This window comes from Ursus americanus, chromosome 5 (assembly GCF_024610735.1).
Source record: "Ursus americanus isolate L20-20 chromosome 5, mUrsAme1.1.p, whole genome shotgun sequence".
Taxonomy (NCBI): domain Eukaryota; kingdom Metazoa; phylum Chordata; class Mammalia; order Carnivora; family Ursidae; genus Ursus; species Ursus americanus.
In genome coordinates this window covers 7,997,630-8,019,246 of record NC_142131.1, presented here as the reverse complement: position 1 = coordinate 8,019,246, position 21,617 = coordinate 7,997,630, and the positions used below count along the sequence as shown (strand labels likewise).

Sequence of the window (21,617 nt, the reverse complement as noted above, 5' to 3'; positions counted from 1 at the left end):
TCTAGAATTGCCCTCCTCTCATATGTTTTGCACGTTGCAGTCAGAGTTTTTTTCCAAAGGAAAAACTTAGGTTGCTTTTCTGCTTAAAATAATCACTTTGCTCTTCTGTGCTCTCTTGGTAGAATTCAAACAAATTCATGTGGCTTAGTGGGGGCTTCATGATCACCCTTTTTGCTTCTTTAGCCTCATCTTTTCTCTCTTGTGTCTTTCCTGTCTTTGACTTGACTTCTACACTCTGGTCATTCTGGATTTTTTTTTTTTAAGTTTCTCCAGATATCATATAATTTCTCACTCCTGGACATTAATATAAGCTGTTGCCTCTGTCAGGGACTTTGTTCTCCTACTTTTTGCCTAACTTATTTCATCATTTAGTTTTCAACAAAGATACCAATTCCACTGGACATCTTTCCCTGACTGGCCAAGATGGAATTGATATTGGTTCTGCGTACCCCCATAATGTTCTGTTTTACACCTGTAATAGGTCTCTCCATGCTAAACTTGCTGGCTTATTTAATCTTATGCCTCTTCCTCACACTGTTGTATTCCTAAAGGCTAGGCATTAAGCAGGTAGTAGCTGTTCAAACAATGTTTATTGAATGAGTGCATGTTAAACTCTTAGTTAATGTAAAGGTGTTTCTCAATCTTTTATGGTTAATAAAAAAATGATTCTCAATGCATCCCAGAAATTTGATCCACTTCCATTAGAAGCTATAGCTTACTTTGTAGTGATTTTAAAGGCAAATAGGAAGCACAGGAAGATCTCCATTATAGGAGGTATGTGTGTGGGAAGGCGTATTTAGTTTGAAAAGTTCCTGAGTAACTCATACATTCCTCTGCAGTGATATGGCTTCTGAACTAGATTCAGTAATTTAAGCACAGAAGTTTGAGCTCTTCCTAAACCAGCTACATTTTAAATATGACTTGAAAGCCTTTACACCTAAACCTTGGGGAGGGAAAAAGAAAAAGACCTTATCACTTGGATGTTACAAGAAAAGAAGAAAATGGCTAAGCAGTTACCTCTGCCCCCATTTTCCCAATCTAGTTTTAATAGTTTCATTTCTCATTTGGGGATTCTTTTACTTTCCATTAATGTTAATGTTAATGGCTCCTTAAAGATCAGGACTTAGCTGTACTAGCCCCCTGTTTAACAGGTATATGGAGGTGCTTGTTAGGTCCTATGGTTTATCCAAATAGCATAAATCTTAAACTACAGATAGAAATCTTACCTGTAAGCAGCCACTGTCCCTTTTTCTTTCTTTTTTTTTTTTTTGTTTTTTTATTATATTATGTTAGTCACCATACAGTACCTGGTTTCTGATGCAAAGTTCGATGATTCATTAGTTGCGTATAACACCCAGTGCCCCATGCAATACGTGCCCTCCTTACTACCCATCACCAGTCTATCCCATTCCCCCACCTCCTCCCCTCTGAAGCTCTTAGTTTGTTTCCCAGAGTCCATAGTCTCTCATGTTTCAAGCTACAGTTCATTAAAAGATTTGGGCCATGTATTCATATTAAAAAATGAAATAATACATGGATATTAGAAAGTAAAATGTTTAGAAATTAAAAAAAGAAGCAAACAGTGACTTTTGGAATCATCAGCTTTTAGGGATAAATTAGGAGGGAACTTCAGAAGCTTCAGAATTCTCTTATATCAGTAAGGAATTGCAGCCACTGTCTTAATCCCGGACAGGATTTACTGAAGTGTTGGGAAAACATAAGGAAAAAGTAGTTTTACTGAGCTATTTTGAAAATTTTTGCACCCTGTATCTTAGAGAAAGAACACTTTTGTAGAGAGGAACTTACTATTTGAGAACAAATCTTTGAGGAGAATGGTGGATCGGTCAATTAATGGTATGGAGGTAGGAGGCTCACCTCTTAGGAAAGCAAATTTGACTCCTATACCGCACAACATAAAGCTGTTGACCTCTCAAATGTAAAAAATGTTTTATAGTGTTTGAGGAAAAATAGGTAAATTGTATAACTATTGACGTTAGTAAGTCATTTAAAAACATAACACCAGAAGCCAAAATCATCAGAAACCTTTCTAGTAAAATTTACCACAAAAAATGAAAAAATAGATATTTTTCCTTCATATATATGTTGGTTGGGGAAATTTTTGAAAAATATATATCTAACAACGAATTTTCTTTTTAAAAAAGATTATATTTATTTATTTGACAGAGAGAGTACAGTGGGAGTAGCAGGACGCAGGAGAAGCAGACCCTGGTGAGCAGACAGCCCGATGTGAGGCTTGATCCCAAGACCCAGGGATCATGACCTGAGCTGAAGGCAGGTGCTTAACCAACGGAGCCACCCAGGCACTGCTAACAAAGAAAATTAAGAATTTATAATGAAATGTCACAAATAAATAGGAAATAAAAATGAAAAAGATGAAAATCTTAATGCTAAAGGGATAAATAGGCATTTTATACATGCAAAAGAATAACCAATAAAATGAAAATGTTGAAAATCCGTAGCAATGTAAAAAGATGCATTATAGGGGTGCCTGGGTGGTTTAGTCGGTTAAGCAACAGACTCTTGGTTTTGGTTTAGGTCATGATCTCATGGTGGTGGGTTGAGCCCTGTGTTGGACTCCATGCTGAGCATGTGGAGTCTGCTTCAGATTCTGTCTCTCTCCCCCTTTGCCCCTCCCCCCACTTGCTTGCACACACACTCTCTCTCTCTCTAAGATGGGTAAAGTCTTTAAAAAGAAAAAAAAAAGATACCTTATAAAAATAATTTGTAATTTACATACTTTTTGACAAAGGACAAAAAGTTTGGTAATGCCATATGTTATCAGAGGTATGGGCAGAAATATACTCTCATACACAGCTTGTGGGGTATGCATTGATACCCTTAAAAACATTCAATTCTATTGGCATTGAAAGTTTACATCCAGCATTTGTTGTAAAGATACAAGTAAATCAATGATAAAGATGTGTATACAAAAATATTATTGTATATCCCAAATGTTAAGGTCCATGGGAGCACGAAATTAGTGTATTTTATTCTGATTCGTGAAAATTTTCTCGAACAGCATCTGACACATGGTAGGTACTTAATAAATATTTATTTTTGTTGTACTTGTTTGTAATAATGATAAAAAGCAATTTAATGTGTGGTGGCTGGGTGGCTTAGTCAGTTTTAAGCATCTGACTCTTAATTTCAGCTCAGGTCATGATCTTGGGGTCATGAGATCGAGCCCCATGTCAGGCTCCATGCTCAGTGGGGAGTCTGCTTGAGATTGTCTCTACCTCTTCCTCTGTCCCTCCCATTGTTGAAGTGCTCTCTAAATAAATAAATAAATAAATAAATAAATAAATAAATAACTATCTTTTTTAAAAAAGCAATTTAATGTGTAAAAATATAGAAATTGTTATATAAATTAGGATACATTCAAGAAATTATCTTTCATGAAGTTATTTAAAAGAAAGATATGAAAAGTGTGTTATGCAAGGACTTTCATTATATATTAAATATATATACATATACCATTTAAAAAGCAGGTAATTTAACATGATGCTCAGTATATCTCATGTTTGTAAGTGTTTTACATTGTGTACACGGAATGGTTAACTGTGGTGAGATATCATGTAATATTATTTTTTCTGTCATATTATTTCATGTTACTTGCCACATAAAATTATAAAATGAATTAGTGAAAAATTCATGTTAGTAAATCTCCACAGCTTTTGGAAAACATTTCATACTGATTAATACTGCTAAAGGCTTCTATGATCTTATCCCCATTGTCCTTTGCATTTTAATCAACTACTTTCTCTTCATGTACCCTGTGTTTCAGGCAATCTGAGCCCCTAACCTATCTACAAAGATGACTTCATTCTATTATGTATATATATTTTTAAAGATTTAATTAATTTATTTGACAGAGAGAGAAACAGCCAGCAAGAGGGGGAACACAAGCGGGGGGAGTGGGAGAGGAAGAAGCAGGCTCCCAGTGGAGGAGCCTGATGTGGGGCTCGATCCCAGGACCCTGGATCAGGCCCTGAGCCAAAGGCAGATGGTTAACGACTGAGCCACCCAGGCACCCCTATTATGTCTATTTTAATATTACTTCAAATATTTTCTTTTTCTGAAAAGACCTTACCTTTTATTTTTGTTAAAATTCTTATATTTGTCCAAAATGTTACTTAATAATAAAATCTTCAATTTTTGAAAATATAATTTTTAATTTAAATTTTTTTCATTCCTCTAATTATTTTGTATCCCTCTTAGGGCATTTAATTCTTTATATGTTATATTTGTGTTTTCTAAGCATGTAATTTGCACTCATAGAATACGTTTTTTGATGATATGGACTAATGTCTTATTTATCACTTTACACTGTATAATGCATAGCAATACCTCTTGAATAGAGCAGATGATTTTTTTGAATTACTGAGTTGAGAAGATGTTGTCAGAAAAAGTTCAAATACAGTCTTACTCCTATAGAAGAAAGAAAAGGAAAAAAGATAATGTTTATAAGGTAGTTTAAAATTCGAAGGGGAAATTTCAAAATATTTGGCAAGTTTTTATTTTACCTGCAAAATAAGAGTTTACGTATATATTTTTAAATTTAACTAATTGAAGTATAGAGCAGTGGAATGAGGGATATTTTTAAACCATTGTTTTATTCATTCTGGGTTGTTGTTTTGTTTCTTTTTACAGTAATTAATATATGTCAGTGATCTTATCAGATCACACATGTAGGAGTCAGAGCAAATGTAATTTTGAAGCTCTCCTGAGTGAAAGATTTGGAACTGATATATGCCCGCAGAAGTTTTTGTGATTTCCTCTAACTTCCAAATATCTGAAATCTTTCTGAGCTGATCCATTTGAGAATTTAAGACCAGAAAGTTTAGATAAGCATCTTAGGAATTATGACTATGTTTTCTCAAATGTGGCAGGTGTGCAGCACTTTATTTTGGCTTTCATGCAGAATCTTAATCCATGCAGGAAGTATGCCACTTTATCTGTCTCAGTCATTAGTTCTACTGACACCACTAAGTTGGGAGATCCAGATGCAATCACGGATAGCACACACCTGTTTAATACTTAACAGCTCTTGTCATGGTGGTCATTTAAAAAGAAGGTGGTTCTAAATGCATCCTTATTTCCTGGGCAAGTCATTGTGGGGTAGGCACATTTCCTCACAGAGACACTTGTCTGACTTTGCTTCTTTGTCCATCATGTCCTTCCACTCTGCCATTAGCAAGCAGTCATTCAGCTGTGAGGTCCCCGTTGCCTCAGCTGGACCCTCAAAGCACTCTGAACTTACAGTACTCACATGCTGCAGGACTGGCTGTTTTTATTTCTGTGTTTTCCAAGAATGGCCAAGTAGATATGTGTTAGACTTGAGTTTATGAAAGAGCCAAAGCAAAACAGCCTGTTCCACGGTGAAACGCAGGGAAGTCTCATGATGAGTTGCCCCAACTCTCTGAGCTGGGGATAAACAGGGCTGATTTATTTTGGAAGGGTTTTTGTTCAGAGTTCATTACAGTGCTTAAGAGGCTGCCCCAACTGTCCTCAGGTATGAACAGGAGAATAAACTACAGCCCAGGGAAAGGGTTGAGTGCAGATGTCCTATTGAGATCAGGCCTTTTTCTTCATTATCAATAGCAACAACAATAACAGCAACTGTCACCACCACAAAAAAAAGATATTTCCTAGTTTTTACTTTTACCCACAATGCATGTCTAGTCAGGTTGCACATTTGCCTGGAGAACACCACTAAACTGCTTTCAGACCATTCTTTCATGTTACTCATAAGATTATGTTGCAATGTCACAGATGTGATCACAGATATTTAAAAAATATAGTTGAATTGTATTGTAATTTGCTTTGTTCCCCCCTCTGTTCTCAAAGCTCAGGTGTTTTAACAGTTTAGGAAAATATTTTAGGGTTTCATCTTTTTTCCAGATTAAGACAATGTATGCCTATAGCATTATTTAAGAAAATGGTGTTTTTCTCTTTCAGACCCCAATTTCCACTCATTACCAGAGAGCCGAATTCTAAATCAGAGACTGCGGAGGAGAGATGTGCAACCTGAATAAAACATTTCCAGAAGAGCCTGAATAATGGTCCTGAATAAAGGGAACTGAAATGTTCTTGAATTATAATTGGGAAAATTTTAAGTATGTGTACTCAGGAACACATGTACAAGAAGAGGTTAGTTATTATTACTCTTTGTGCTATTTAACATTTATGGGGCCCCCAAAGTATTTTGAGTTCTGAATTGAACAGAAGTGGTCTGATAAGTGAGCTCCCATCTAAATTAGCCATGTGGAGATTCACCTGTAATCATTCTCTGTGCAGAGAGAGGCAGCGTTGATAAACTACTCCTGAATAAGTGGACTGTTAATGCAGCCATAGTGTCTAACTCACAGCAAAATAAAATAATTAGTTCAGGCAAATATGGCCTTTAAAAATATCACTTGACCCTTTTTTTCTTTTACCTAATTTCTCTGTGGCAGGGCATTCAGAAATTAGCAAACACATTTGTTGGATTTATACAAGATTACTGAAGAATTGGAGAATGAAGTAAAGATGGAAAGATGAGGAAGACTAAAGATTAGGGTCAGTCTCTGACTCCAAGGGCTTTATGCTCCACAGGTAAGTAACCGAATATATTTTCTTCTTTGTCTCATATCGATAATAAAGAATAAACAATGGTGGCTACTTTTGAGAAATTGCCTCTGACTTAATTCTGAAAAGCTATGGTAGAAAAATTTCTGAAGCAATGAATGTTATAGTCCAGAGGAAATTAAAAAATAAGACAGCTTAATCCTATGATAATCGAATGTTAGAGTTGAGAAAGGTAGATATGTGAGCCATGATAGAATCTATAGAAATGAATAAATTTCTGTGCCTGTTACTTTATAGGCACAAAAGTAAAAAATGGTCCTACCACCTAAGAAGAAACCAAATATCTACCTATAACTATAATTTAGGGGACACTTTGAATTCTAAGCTAAGAAATATAGACTTTATTCTCTAGGCATTGGGGAACCGTTGAAAATATTTGAGCATGTGAATGACATGTCCAGAATTGGTTTTATGAAGATTAACCTGATGGCATTTTCAGGATTGATTAGCGTGAGGCCTGTATTGTGACAGAACAGATTGTGGTGAACCAAGCCTGAAATATGGTGGTGGCAATGAGAGTAGAAAGGAAGAAATTGATTTGAAAGGTCCATGACAGTGGACTACGGGACTTGATTATTAAATATGTGACCTGAAGTAGGGAGATGTCAGTGATGACTCCAGACACTTTGAGACTGGATGAGAAACCAAGTATGGAAGGGAAAGAATGTCCTGTCAGTGGTTTATTATTATCTCTTGGATGCTGTGAATCACATAATCGATTACATTCTTAAAATCTTGGATCTAAATCTGTGTTCCACACCTACTAAGCATGCTGTGTTGTCCTGCCATTTATATTTTGCACAGTCACGCACTGCCAACCATAGGTATGACATTACTGAGAAGGATAGTGTGTGGCAAAACTATGCTTGACCACACCAAGAGAATGCAGAGAAAATTCATGTAATGTATTTTTTAAAATTTCACTTTCAGTAAATAAAAATTCTAGTAAAAATCCACTTCCAAAATAAACTAGATCATCGAGTTAGAAATCTTTCTTAAATTTACCTGTCTCAGTGAAACCAACACTAAACACACACACACACACACACACACACACACACACATACACACACGTACGCACTCATATACCACATAGGTAACTTTTCTCTGAGATCACTGTTAGTTGTTCAGGAAATATTGCTGACGTGATGGAATGTGCTGGGGCAGATTCTTTTAGAATTTTCATATTATTGAATGTGCATTTCATTTTAAAGTTTTCAAACCACTCCTTACTGACTCGAAAGTTAGTGTATCTTACCCTTACGTTCTCCTTTGCATTTTTAGCAAGTTTCAGCTAAGTGCTTGTGTAACTGCTTCACATGTTCACAAATTGCCAAGATCCTGAAGGACAATGTATTTCTATTCTTCTCTCCACATATTAAAGAGTATGGGTTTTAAAAAGATGCCTTATACTTGAAGCGTCCCCTAGACTCATTTAAATGGTTCAGAAAACTGGGGAAGTAATAATTCCAGTAGACTCTTTTGGTTAAAGGGATTGGGTCTATTATATGTGGAAATATATGTGTGCTATTTAAAAATTTTTTTCATATGCAACTATTCTGCAGAAAAACAAAAACACGATTGATAAAGCCACAGTTGGTTAGGCATTTTACTAATGTCATTCATGATTTCAAATATATTCCACCTTTATTTTCCTCTTTTTAAATTTCTTGTCTTTAAAACTTTTTCTTTAACAATATGTATTTTCATTCTCAAACTGTAGAGGTATCCTGGTAGTACATAAAGCCAGAGGATAAATGTCACTATCTCTGTGGAAAGTATGAAAATGGTACTCTAATATTTGGGGACAGGTTCCAAGGCTTTAGCAGTAAAATAAACATTTACTGTTGTTTTTGCGTATAGGCAGCATTCACAGGAATTTAAATGATAAACTCAGAATTTCAAAAGGATATAAGGTTTGGAACAGGCATCTTTATTCTCTGCCCATGATTTCTGGAGGACTTGCTCACAAAGTGATGTGAGCTTAGTGGCCAAGACTTCCAAGTATTAGGATCAGACAAATCGTTTGAGTTCTGGTTCCATTATTAACTAGCTGGGAGGCTCTGGTATTTACTTAATTTCTGTAAATGTTAGCTTCCTTGTCTGTAAAATGGGAGTACTACTATACTGTGTGGTTACAAAGATGAAATGAGATACTGAGTGTAAAATACTTAGTACACCCTGTCACATGATTAGTGGTTCATATATGGTTGCTTGTATTAATTCACACCTGCTATTAACATTATGTGGTGGTCATAAGAGAAGATACCTATTTGATATTGTGAATTTTAAAATACCTTCCTAGGGCACTTCATAAGTTGGACAATTGTTTTTCACTTCATTTCTGTGTCAACTTTGTGTTCTTTCCTTCATTACCCGATACATCTCTACATTGTCATTGTGATTTAACAATTTGGTTGCCTTGTTACTCAAAGGAAAGTGTGGGCTTCCTGAGTATTTGATCTGGGAGTGGATATGGATCTCTCGGTATACACTAAGTGGGGATAGGTTCATGTAAAATCATATCTAAACTTAAAGTATTGTTCATCACAAATTTTATTTGTGTATTTCCATCTTGACTGAAAACCAAAATACTGTATTAACTCGATGAAGTTATTTATATTGAGTTTTAATCACATTTAAGTAATATGTAAGTTTCAAACCTCTATTTCATGGTATATTGTGGACAAAGCAGAACAGTTGGTACCTCAGCAAAGACAAGGAGAGGGGTAGATAGATCACTTATGAGATTAAATTTCCATTCTAAGGGAATACAAAAAAATGCAAAAATTTCAAAAAGATCGTGGTCCAATATTGCATTAATTTCTCAATTCACCATATGGGCAAGGTGTTGATACTATCCATACATTATTCAACTTCCTCAATAAAACGGCTTTATTATTCTGAAACTAGATGCAAATTAATTTGAAGCAAAATGCTGCTGTATTAAACTTTGCCTAAATGCTCAAATGTCTAAAGATACAAGTATATTTTTAGTGTAAAGATAAGAGTTCAGAAACAGTTTTGAAGGTTGAGGACAATACTTTCTTACTCCTGAGTTTCTCTCTCTGTGATGTAAAATAGCAACATATATAATCTTCTTTTATACTTAATGACATTTTAGCAACAATCTATTTTCTCCTAAGCCCCCAAATTAGGCATAAAATAGAAATAACTTAAGTAAAACTTAACACAATAAAGAAAACCACATACAAAGTAGACTTAAGCAAATTAGAAAATGTGACTCATCGCGCTAACGCCAATTCTCCTTAGGCAAACATACGGATAGAGATGATTACATTGGTAATTTAGGAATAATGTCCATCTCATTTTAGTATGAGTTACCTTGGCAAACTGAATCATGTAGTTTTAAGTTTTTTTTCCGCTATAACATGGAGAGTGATCCTGTGGATTGCCTGGGTTTCTCTCCTTCAACATAGGCTTACTTGTGTGTGTGTGTTTGTGTATGGAAACAAAGTCATATAAAGTCACCACTTAACATATTCTCCTTGTCAAAGATCATTGGGAAGAGATAATGAATGCTTGGCTCTTTAAGGTAAAAGTATTTTGAACATTTTGAGAATTTCCTATACGTGCAAAGATTTGGAGCTGTTCCTCATTCATAGGTGGGTGTGAGATTATCTGAGGAGCTGTGTCCTTGGATTGGGACTTTTTGAGCATGGATTCTCAAAATGCAGAGAGTCAACCACTGTTAGGACATGAGCTAATTTTAGGTGGTAGAAAAACAAACACTTTTTACCTTTAATAGCTGAGATTTTTAATTTAAATGTGGGGTAGGAAAATAACAGCTAGCTAAGTAAACCACAGATTTCATGAGATAACCGGAGTTAGTGTGAAATCAAAGAGGTGGTGTCAATAGGAAATATCTGTATTCTTTTTCATGATTCATGACATGTCTTATAAAGGTATGGCCAGAATAATGAAGATATTATATAAATGAAGTTTGGGAAAAAATGCCCTTAAAAGGGAAAAAAAATAGGTGAATCATGTATTTTTCACTCCGTTTATCTTATTTCAGTGGTGGATACTTAGCATTTTGTGCTTTCACCACCAATGAACAAGGGTGAATGCATTAGACTAATATCTTCCAATGGAGAGAACATAAGGAACTTTGTATGTACTGTCTGCTAATGCGTTTCTTTTGCTTACTTTGGTTTGAGGTAACACAGCAACTTGTTTTAAATTGTACATTGTGAAGAAAGCTAATCAGTTTTAAGTAGGGTTCATATTCTAGGTTAGAAAATTTAAGTATCCAGAGAACACATGTTGGTTAAATCTGTGTGCACATTTTTTCATTCATTTGTACATTCAACAAGTATTTATTAAGTTTCTATTTTCTCTTTGAGTTAACCATGGTATACTTATTACAATATTCATTTTTTAAAATTTTAGTTTATCTTTTGTTGATACCAAGAAAAAGAAAGACACCCACAATTATTTGTTAGGTAAAGTTATCATAGATTTTATTATTTTTCTTGTTGTAAGAATCTAAAGCAGTGTTTCGCAAGTATTAGGTCATGCACCATCTTAAGAAGTCTCCTGAGATACCTTCTACAGGTCGGGTCTGGGAGTCCATAACCGTAATGAGTTCTTAAGGGATTTCTATTAGTACTTCAAAGTTTGGGAGCCACTGAAGAAAGGAGTAGGGACTGAATCTAGCAATCGTGTGGAATTCTACATATAGATAGATGTTAAACACACTCCTTAAGTAATTAATAAATATGGTTCTATAATTGGAGGAATAGCTGATTGGTTTTATTCTTCTTTCATTCTCAACTCCCCTCTTTTCCTTCCCCTTTTTCCTTCTAGCTTCAAAACCCCTCCAAAAGCAACCACACATAGGTCCCCAACTCCTTAACTAAGACTACTTTGAAAAAGTTGATTCCTCCACTATTATCCTTATATACTCTTGGAGACCACCCAAGTACAATATTTCAATTTCATTTCCTTTTCAAAAATGCTTAAGAAATGAACAATATACGTACAATGCTCTCAATCTAGAAGCTGAAAAATAAAGTGCCTTGTTTCAGAGAATGCTGTGGCTTGAGTAGCTGACTATGCTTTAAGATATTTTCATTGATTCATTTGAATCACTTTCTGTTGAGGTGATCACAAATTGTCAGAGCAATTGTCAGTTTCAGGATAATAATATTATTACTTCTAACTGTACCTTGGCGAGGGAAAAAAAATAAAGGGTAAGTTAAACACATCTTGTTCTAATGCAGAGATGAATAGCAATGAAAGAGTCCCATTGTGGTGCTTCTGGCATTGGTCAACAAAGCTGAAAAGCAACGTGGGACAAACAAGGAAAAACGGGGCAATGTTCCCATAAATTCAAAATTAAGTTCCTTCTTCAATTTCCGTGAAGCAAACTCCCCGTGGTGAACATCTGGCGGGCCATTAACTTTTGTTACTTTATTTTATTAAAAAATCTTACGGTGAGAGAAATTTCTCCATTTGGAGACTTGATTTAGTATTGAGGCTAAAGTCTGGGCCATCGTGTTGTCATTTGCACAGTACCCATGATCCAAGGGAACATATTGTCCGTACAACCTTTACCAAGCTTTCCACGAAAGGTTGCAATTCTTTGTCATTTTTAAAAATCATTAATCCTGAGAGTTATATTTTTAATACATAAATCAGCTGATCAGTGGTCTGTATCTACTGGAGGAAAAGTGACTGTGAGATTCTTCATACTTTATAGCTTCTTACTTGCATTTTTTTACTGTATTATTTTCTACAGGAGCTTGAACGTCAAAACTATTTACACAGAGCTTTTTCAATGATCCGTCAGAAGGATGTGAACTGTTGATTGCACCATTTTCTTTATTTGCACAGCTGCTATAACCTTCAATCTAAATCATTTTCTTACTGTGTCTTCCCTTTCTCTTTTTTCTTTTGTAAGCTGTCACTTTCTAAAGTAAACATTTCATATTCCACCATCAGAACTATTTGTGCACATTAACTTTCAAGCCATGAACTTGCTTATTAGTCAAGTTATTTTCTGTAAAAAATACTAGGTAAATATTAGAGAAACAAATGATTTATTTTTTGTTTAATGTAATTCTGAACTTCCGTCTTTATAATGCATTTCTTTGATTGCCAAATGCCCCATCGTATCTCTGTCATCTATCTTAATTATTTGACATATGATTTTTAACCTAAGCAATTTTAAGTTGAAACATTTATTCAGTTTTGGGAATGATTTTAATAGATTTTTCTCTAAAATAACACAGAAATACAGTTTCTGTTCATTATAGTTATGTTGTCTCTGAACATTCAAACAATAATTACAACAAGCTGCTAACCAACCCTGTATCTTTCGAGAGTAAAAACTTTTGAATGTTCTTCTTTCAGTCTTACAAAGCCTTTTTGACTATAGGCAGGCAGTAAAATTTCAATATTGACTTCTGAAATAATTCCAATGCCTTTTTTTTCAGTTTATAACAATTTTTTGATGATAATATTTTTAGATGTAAAAGATGAAGTAGCTGAATCTGGGAGTTTTGTTTTTGAATTCTAGTATAGTTCTGCATAGTGAGTTACTTTAAGAACAAAACAACAACAACAAAAATGTTGGGTGTTATGTATTTTTCCCCAATAGTCTCAACTTAAATATGTATATCTACCCAATCAGTGTACTAAATGCTGTGCTGTTTGCAAAGTGAATTTTATAGAATTATTTTGTGTTTGGTGGTAGCTCTGAAAGTTGAGTTAGGGTAGATATGATTATTGAAATGAGAAGTCAAGCAGGAAAGACAGGATTTTGTATAGGAAAACTGAGGTTCAGATTTTAAGGGATTTTTATAAAAGTTTATATAAAAAGTAAGTGCAAATTTTTTTGGTTCATAATGTGCTCTTCTTTCCTATATAGTGGGGTTTATTATATTTTTGGAGAATTTTTAATTTTATTAAGCCATTTTTAAACATATATACAAAATAGGTTATAAAAATTCAAATAATTTTTGATGTATAATTAAATCCTATAGCTCCTTGAGAGATATATAGGAGCCATAAAGAATTTTATATGTGTATTACTTTTTAATTATATGAAAAATACAGAAACACTTGATAAATTATTCTAAAATCCTGAAGTATATAGAATTAAAACAGGCAAACCTACTTTTTAGCTTTCAGCAACAAATTCTAGTTCCTTCTACAATGTAACAATGCAATTTCCTTATCTACTTACTGCTACTTGATTTTTTTCTTTCATTTAAAATATCTTGGAGTTCTTTTCATATGACTTATCTTTTTCTTTTTAATTACTTCAGAATTTTCCATAGTAGGAATATGATACAATTTTATTTAGAATTCCCTCATTATTGAGCAATTTATTCATATTTTTGCTATTAACAAACTGTGCTCCAGTGAACTTCTTTTGTGATATGTCTGTATACACAAGTAAATATTTCTAAGAGATATGTTCCTAAGAAAAGAATTAATGGTTCACCATCATTCTCACTTTTGAGTTTGACACATCTTGCTACGGTACCTTTCTCTGTCAACAACATGTAAGTGATCATTTGTCTCTACCAGTGCCAAACCAGATATAATCAATTATAATTATTTTCTACTTATTATTACATTATTATCTCAATTTCCATCTTGTTGATTATTGATAGTGTAGCTCAGCTTTTCAAATGTTTATATTTTTCCTGGGAATTGTATATCCCTACATTTTGACCATTTTTCTATCAAGCTTTTTTTCTTATTGATATGTAGAAGTACTTTATGTATCTAGTACAAATCTAAACATGAAGGAGATAAAAGAGTGAGGTAAGTTACCAGCCCTATCTTCTAGCATCTGCAAAATATGGACATTCAAGTCACCTTTCTCATAGTGAGGGCTGAATAGTTGTTAGTTTTTATTTATTATGACTATAAATCTACAGTGCTCTTTCTAAAGAAGTCTATCAAGACACTTTTTGGAGCATAAGAGTACAAAATAGGGTAGACAAGTTCCAAAAATGTTAATTATATGAATTTCTCTTACCTAACTTGCAGATTCCCAAAGGGAATCTTTAAGAGGGTCTTCGGGAACTTGTCAAATATTAAGTAGACACTCACTGTCTAATTGATTTAATCAATAGAACACAAAGTGAGTTTGCTCAGGCCTCCTCTGCAAATATATATCTTTCTGATTTGTGGCTCAGTCATTAAGCGTCTGCCTTCAGCTCAGGGTGTGATCTTGGATCCCTGGGATCAAGCCCCACATCAGGCTCCTCTGCTGGGAGCCTGCTTCCTCTCCCACTCCCCCTGCTTGTGTTCCCTCTCTCATTGGCTGTCTCTCTCTCTCTGTCAAATAAATAAATAAAATCTTAAAAAATAAATAAATCTACTTTTTGTATTGGATAATTTAATCAGATGATTGTTGATTTCTAATGAATTTATTATTTGTAGATATAATTAATATACCTATAAAATTTAATTGCTAGACTTTTTCAGATTACTAATATGTTTCCTAAAGTCCCAATATTAAGTCTATTTTCAATGACTCTTTGAATTTTGAAATCCACTGTTAAATGTTTGTGTATAGGTAAATATGTATATATATACACATATATATGTATATATATATATACACACACCTATATAATTCATATATTTGCATATTTTATCAGAGAAAGATTATTTAGAGAAATGGAGGAAAAATGAACTGAAATCTGACCAGAAGACATACCTTATTCTTGAAGAACAAGAATCTAATTCTATTGTCCATGCAGACAGATTGTGACAGATGATTTTCTTTTGTGAAAGAATATATAAGGACTTTTCCCTTATAATTTTCTCATTAGTGTAATTCCCTAAAATTCCTAATAATCCCAAAGACTTGACTACTTCTATCACCTTACTGTACTTTTAATCTTCTTTGAAATTGCTTATACTATTATTGCTCTTTTATTTGGAAACTTTTTTTTACCCACTCTATCTGTTAATTGTGGTTTTCCCTTCTGAGGTTCTTGGAGCTGCTTTTTCTTACCAGCTGTTTGTGCTCTCAGCATGCTTCTTTACACTCACCCTCTGCCTTTTCATCTTCAATTTATATCATCTCTCATTCCTCTTTTCTTCAGCTGCATTGAGTTTGTTTTATTTTGTGCACATAGACAAAAAATGCCCTCATGACAAGAAATGTCACCACTAATCTTATTTTCCATTTCTAGTGTGTATTTTATTTTATTTTTTTTTTCATTTCTTAACCTACGTAGTGACACAGTGCCAGGCTTATTTCAAGATTTTTAACTCAGTCAACACCAACTGGTATGTGTTAAACTAGGAGAAAAAAAGAAATCAAACAGAATAAGAATTACCGGAAACCAACTGCACTTTCTGGATGAAGAACTTTGGTAATTGAATTGTTACATAGCCACTAGGTATAGGGAAAGGAATACAGAATGCCCAAGATAAAACTGAGGAGAATTATTGAGTCTGTTAAATTAGATTTGAATAATTTGCTCCTGTGATAGAACCTATTCCTATAGGAAAGCATCATATGACTGCACCTAAAAAGAAAATTTCTGTCAGTCCTAGAGCTCACTGACAACGTGGCAGCATTGCCAGATATGAGGCACGTTAAGTAACCTAACCAAGTGCCTGGGTATGACTGACCATTAGCATCAGGAAACAAACATTGCATATGTATTAGGTTTAGAGTAGCTTTTTCTTTTTCTATATGTGTGAATAAGAATGGGCAAATGGAAAGATTTAAAGTTTTTCTGTTTTTGACATTTTACTGAATAAAGTGAGGTTAGTCTGGAATTTTAAAGTCTCTTGAAAATATATTTTCACTGTTTTCATTACAAGCTAATTCTTTGCACATTTTGTTGTAAACATTTGTTTAAGTAACCCTACACATGTGGGTGTATGCCATAAGGTGAGGAAAAAAAGAGTGTCAAATAGCATAATTTTGCTCCAGAAAGAACTGTTGATTGCTAATGATGAAAAATGAAATTGGATATTACATACAATGAGAAATATTGGCTTATGTTGCATCACAACCATGCATTGCAATGATCTTTTCCAAAGCTGGAAGTCATCCCAATGTAAATCTAGTATTTCTGGAAAAAAATTTGTTATTATTTATACCTTATAATCTTTCAAAAGAATCTCTTATTTTGATGCTTGCGGAATATCCTCTACTCACTCAGGTGGTTTCACAAAATCCTTAAGGGCCAGATCCCTTGCTGTAGGATGGGTTTACTGGTCTTCCATAACAATAACAGCTTTGGGTTAGGTTTTGATGCCTTACATCCTAAAAAAAAAAAAAAAAAAAAAAAAAAAAAAAAAAAAAAAGAAGGAGAAGAAGAAATTTGAGTTAGTTGAGTTTTCATTTTTTAAATAAAAATTATGAAAAATATGGTAACCTAAAAAATGAACAGAACAAAAGGTTGGGATGAAATTTAAATGTAACCTTATGTAATATGGATAGATTTTATGTAGCTAAGATTCATAATACTATTAATCTTTTTTATCAAGCTGATGAAGATATATATCTCATCAAAAGTATGTTGCTATTTTCTTATATTTCACTGTAATTTGACTACTTCTACTTCAAAAACCACAGTTGCCCGATGGGTTTTGCTAGTTATGTCTTGTGAAAGAGGAGAACTTATGCTAAGGTCATCCCAATTTCCCTGCATTGATTGAGGATTAGCAACTGATTGGTAGATAAATGATACTATGGAAAGCTAAGGATACACTGAACTTATAAAGCTATTGTTTTGCTTTGTTTTTGCAGGGATAGACTTGGCGTCAAAGGCCTGCTGTGTCTGCTTCCAATGCTTTGTACTTTATCAGTATAATCAAGAAAGGCTCAAGCCTGAAGTGGCAAATGATGAGTCAGGTCCTCAGTTCAGAGGCAGTGTTGGAGATGTAGGTGAAAACTCCTGCTTGCTCAGGGCTCTGGGCTCCAGCTCTCCTGTCGCCGCCCTGTGCTTTCTCAAGTGTTAGAAAAGTACAGTTGGAATGACATTCCACATGACTGATGCACAGGATAACAATGTCAATATGAAGGATAAACAATAGCTGAACCCACATATTTTATGAGAGAGTTGAGAGAGAAATACTAGCTAAAGAAAAACAATGTATAGCTTTAATTACATGCTGAATACTGAGAAAACTAGAACATTTTCTTATATATTAAAATTCCAGAAGTAGATATTTAGAACAATTTTTAAGTCATCATAGATGGGAACAATTATATATAATATATAAAATAAACACTGCCTATTTGTTATCTATCATCTATCTATCTATCTATCTATCTATCTATCTATCTATCTATCTATTTATTTATTTTCTCCAAACTGGTAGATGTTTCCTATCCCTTCTCAGCTGATGATATTGCTTTTTAGATGATTGAGGATGACTTCCTTCTAGGAGCTCAGATTATAATATAATATTTATATAAGACATTGTAATTTACAAACACCTTCACATTCACTGTCTACTTAGTATGGTCTTTATTGTATGTGTCGTGTATTTTATTCCTTAATATTTAAGGATTAAAAGGAAGACAGATTATTTAACATAGTTTAGTATTCCCCAACCTACTTCATACTCTTTTCTGTAAACCAAAGTATTGATCCCATGAAAAACTCCAGAGCTAGAAACCATAAAGAAAATAAAAAGACTAATCAATTTGAATAGGTAATAAATTTTATGTTTCTGAATGGGGGAAACATAAAACCCATAAGAAATGATGAGAAGAATAATGATGTGATGGTATATGATTTTTGAATTGCTATCTATTCTTTTAAATTTCTTTGTCCTAATGAAACTTTTTTCATTCAGACAGCTAAGCATTTAGCGTTTTTTCTTCAAGAAGGGATAAGTTCACACAAAGTAGAGAAAACAAAGCACATTACTTCTTGAGTTCAGATGTTCAAATTGCCAGTTCAAATTTAGAGTCAAGAATTATGGTTCTTTTTTTTTTTTTTAAGATGTTATTTATTTATTTTGAGAGAGAGAGAGCAGGTGGAGGGGCAGAGGCAGAGGGAGAGAGAGAATCTCAAGCAGACGCCATGCTGAGCACAAAGCCTGATGTGGGGCTCCATCTCAGGACCCTGAGATCATGACCTGAGCCAAAATCAAGACCCTGACACTTAACCGACTAAGTCACCCAGGTGCCCCATGGTTCATTTTAATATCCTATAGCCCAAGAAGAAAAACAGAATTGGAAGAGAAAGAATGTGTATCACAAAAGATTAAGTGAACAGGTAGATACATAGATAAGGTGGATCCCAAACAAAAGTCTTTCAGGTCATTACCTGCCAGGAATGGGCCTGGGCAGAGCACTGATGTTTCAGGGTAATTTGAGGGCATAGATGATCTGCCTCCCTTTCTGTACGAAGTTCAGATAGCCTCAGGACACAGAGGGGAAGTGGCTGTGAGGTGTGTCTAGTCAGGGAGAAACAGATGGAGAGCACAGTAGTTTGATGCACTCCAGTGAAGTTCCCAAATAACAGAATGAACTCATTTGCCTCTGGCCAACTTGTATTAGTAATGAGTGAAGAGGGGTTTCTGAAGAGACCATGTAGTTGGGAACAGGGATGGTTTAATTTTCCCTACAAGTAGTGATGCTTGTACACCTGATAGAGCTATGTACAGTGAAGTCCCTGCACAGATGGTTCTACACCAGCCCTGGCAGAATGTCATCCCCTTAGGGGAACCTGGGAGGCTCAGTCGGTTAAGCGTCTGCCTTAGGCTCAGGTCATGATCCCAAGGTCCTGGGATCGAGCCCCACATCTGGCTCCCTGCTCAGTGGGAGCCTGCTTCTCCCTCTGCCTGCCACCACCCCAGCCCCCACTTGTGCTCTCTCTCTCTGTCAAATAAATAAATAAAATCTTTAAAAAAAAATGTAATCCCCTTAAACCTAATGCAACCCTGGGTATAGTTAGGAGGAGGCCTAGATTGATTGGAACTATGCTTCTATCACTGAGTGGAACAGAGGTTAATAAATAGATTTTTTTTTGTTAGATTAGATTTAGCAGATTAAGGCTTACCTGTTAAGGAGAGGGCCTCCTTTCCATGACTAAAGGAGATTCTTTAGCAAAATGGTTTGTTGGGCTTGACAAATTTGGTATTAATTTAAAAGGTTGAAAAATTAAGTGAAAATAAAAATTAAAAGTAAAACAAACACCTGTCACATGTGCTGCCTGAGAGGAGTTATTAGTTACTTGTATTTAAATATTTAATGCTACTTATATGTGATTACCGTGTTGTAACTAAGAAGGAATAGTATAAAATAACGTATAATTTTGACGACAAAGGCAGCATCTTACTAGTTTTAGTATTTTAATGAGTTGAACTATCAATTGCATACGAATTATGCTTCATATTTCTGAATTTTATCTCTTGTTTATTATGTAGATTTTAATCTCCTATTATTGAGTGTAGCCTTTTAATTGTTTCAGAGTGGGTCATCTTTTTTTTTTTTTTTTTGGTACTTTGGCTAGACTTTTTCTTTTGTTTAACTGTGTTTCTAAAATACATATTCAAATAAATTTCCCTCTTTATATTGGTGCCCTACTGGCTCATTTGGTAGAACATGCAACCTTCGTCTAGTTCAGGGTTGTGAGCTCAAGCCCTAAAGTGGGCATTGAGTTTACATTAAAAAAAGAAAGAAAAAGCACATCATTTTAAAATGAGCCGTGTGTTACTTCCATGTCTAATTTATTTTCATTCAGCTTAGCTAACGATAGCATAATCTTGAGTTTCAGAAGCATACCAGTTGGCTTATTTCAGTTGGAGGCTAAATTTATGGAAACTTATGGAAACTCATGGAAACTCAAGGCAATTGACATCATTCAATTACTTGACTCTTCCAATAGCCAGATCTTCTTCAACAGAGAGAATTTGTATATAATAAGAGCTAAAAAATCTTCAAGTGGACCTGGGAAAAATGGATAACAGGTAAATACATGCAGAAGCCTGAATGATCTTTATAAAATGCAATAGCAATAATTATTTCCCTCTTAAAAACATACTATGGCTTCTCATGGCATTTAGAATAAAGTGGGGGAAGAAATACTTACCTTTACCGACAAAGCCTGGTCTGATCCGTTCCCTGCTTACCTCTCAAACTTCACCTAAAGTCTCTTTGTTTTCTTCTGAAACTTTATTGACCTTTTTCCGTTCCTCCAGCATCTCATGCTCTTGCCTGCTTTAGTGTCTTTTGTATATACTGCTTCCCATGCTTGAAAGCTTTTCTTGCCGACCTCTTCAATCTGGCTGTTACTCATCTTTCCTGTCTCATCTTGAAATATAATTTCTTCTGTCACTCTGGACACTGGAGTGCCATTCTATCATTCCGGACAGAATTATGTAATTGCTCCTGAATAGTACTTTTTCATGGCTTTTTCTATCACGTAGCTCATATCTTGACACATTAAGGGCATTCAAAGAATGCTTATTGACTGAGGGATCGTTGGATTTCTGAAGTCTCTCAGACTATATTTCTTAAGTATCAATACATCTTTATGTGAGAGTTACTGAGATCTTTGCTATTTCACTACCTCGTCATACTTCATACCCCAGTGACTATAAGCTTCCGTTCCAAATTAGTGTTTAGTTGCAAGTTCAAGAGCTCTTGCTCTCCAAATTCATTGCTCTAATCTTCAGCACTCAAATTCCAAGTCTTTAATGTTTTCCCTCTTTCCCCAAGTTCTATCATAAGGGCCGATTGGGAAAGATGGTGCTGGGAAGGAGAAGTTGAGCAGAGGACCTCAGACATTCCTCTGGAAATGTCCATGTTTATGGCCCTTTGAGATGAGGCAACAGAATATGCTCATTTCAGCCATCAGATAAAGAAACTGCTTCCTAATGTTTTATGTCCTGATGTAAATGGGTGAGAAAATATGAGGACAGATAGGAGTAGATTTCTCAGTCTGTAAATTTACCTAAAAGCTTGATGGAAAGCATTACATCAGGGGGTATTTATATCTATC

The 21,617-nt window shown here is 34.6% G+C and overlaps 1 protein-coding gene across 5 annotated transcripts in view; it reads left to right on the top strand.

Annotated features, from left to right (window-relative positions):
- The window catches only part of LOC123799262 (uncharacterized), a 1,380,163-nt gene that overhangs the window by 267,264 nt on the left and 1,091,282 nt on the right, over positions 1-21,617 (top strand). For 4 of the 5 annotated variants that reach the window (XR_015724344.1, XR_015724345.1, XR_015724347.1 and 1 more), the window contains 2 exons: positions 5,980-6,171; positions 6,477-6,615. The gene's annotated coding sequence lies outside the window, so the exon portion shown is untranslated. Of the gene's footprint in view, positions 1-2,181; positions 2,230-5,979; positions 6,172-6,476; positions 6,616-21,617 lie in introns of those variants that run through there. The other variant, XR_015724346.1, reaches the window with a different exon arrangement.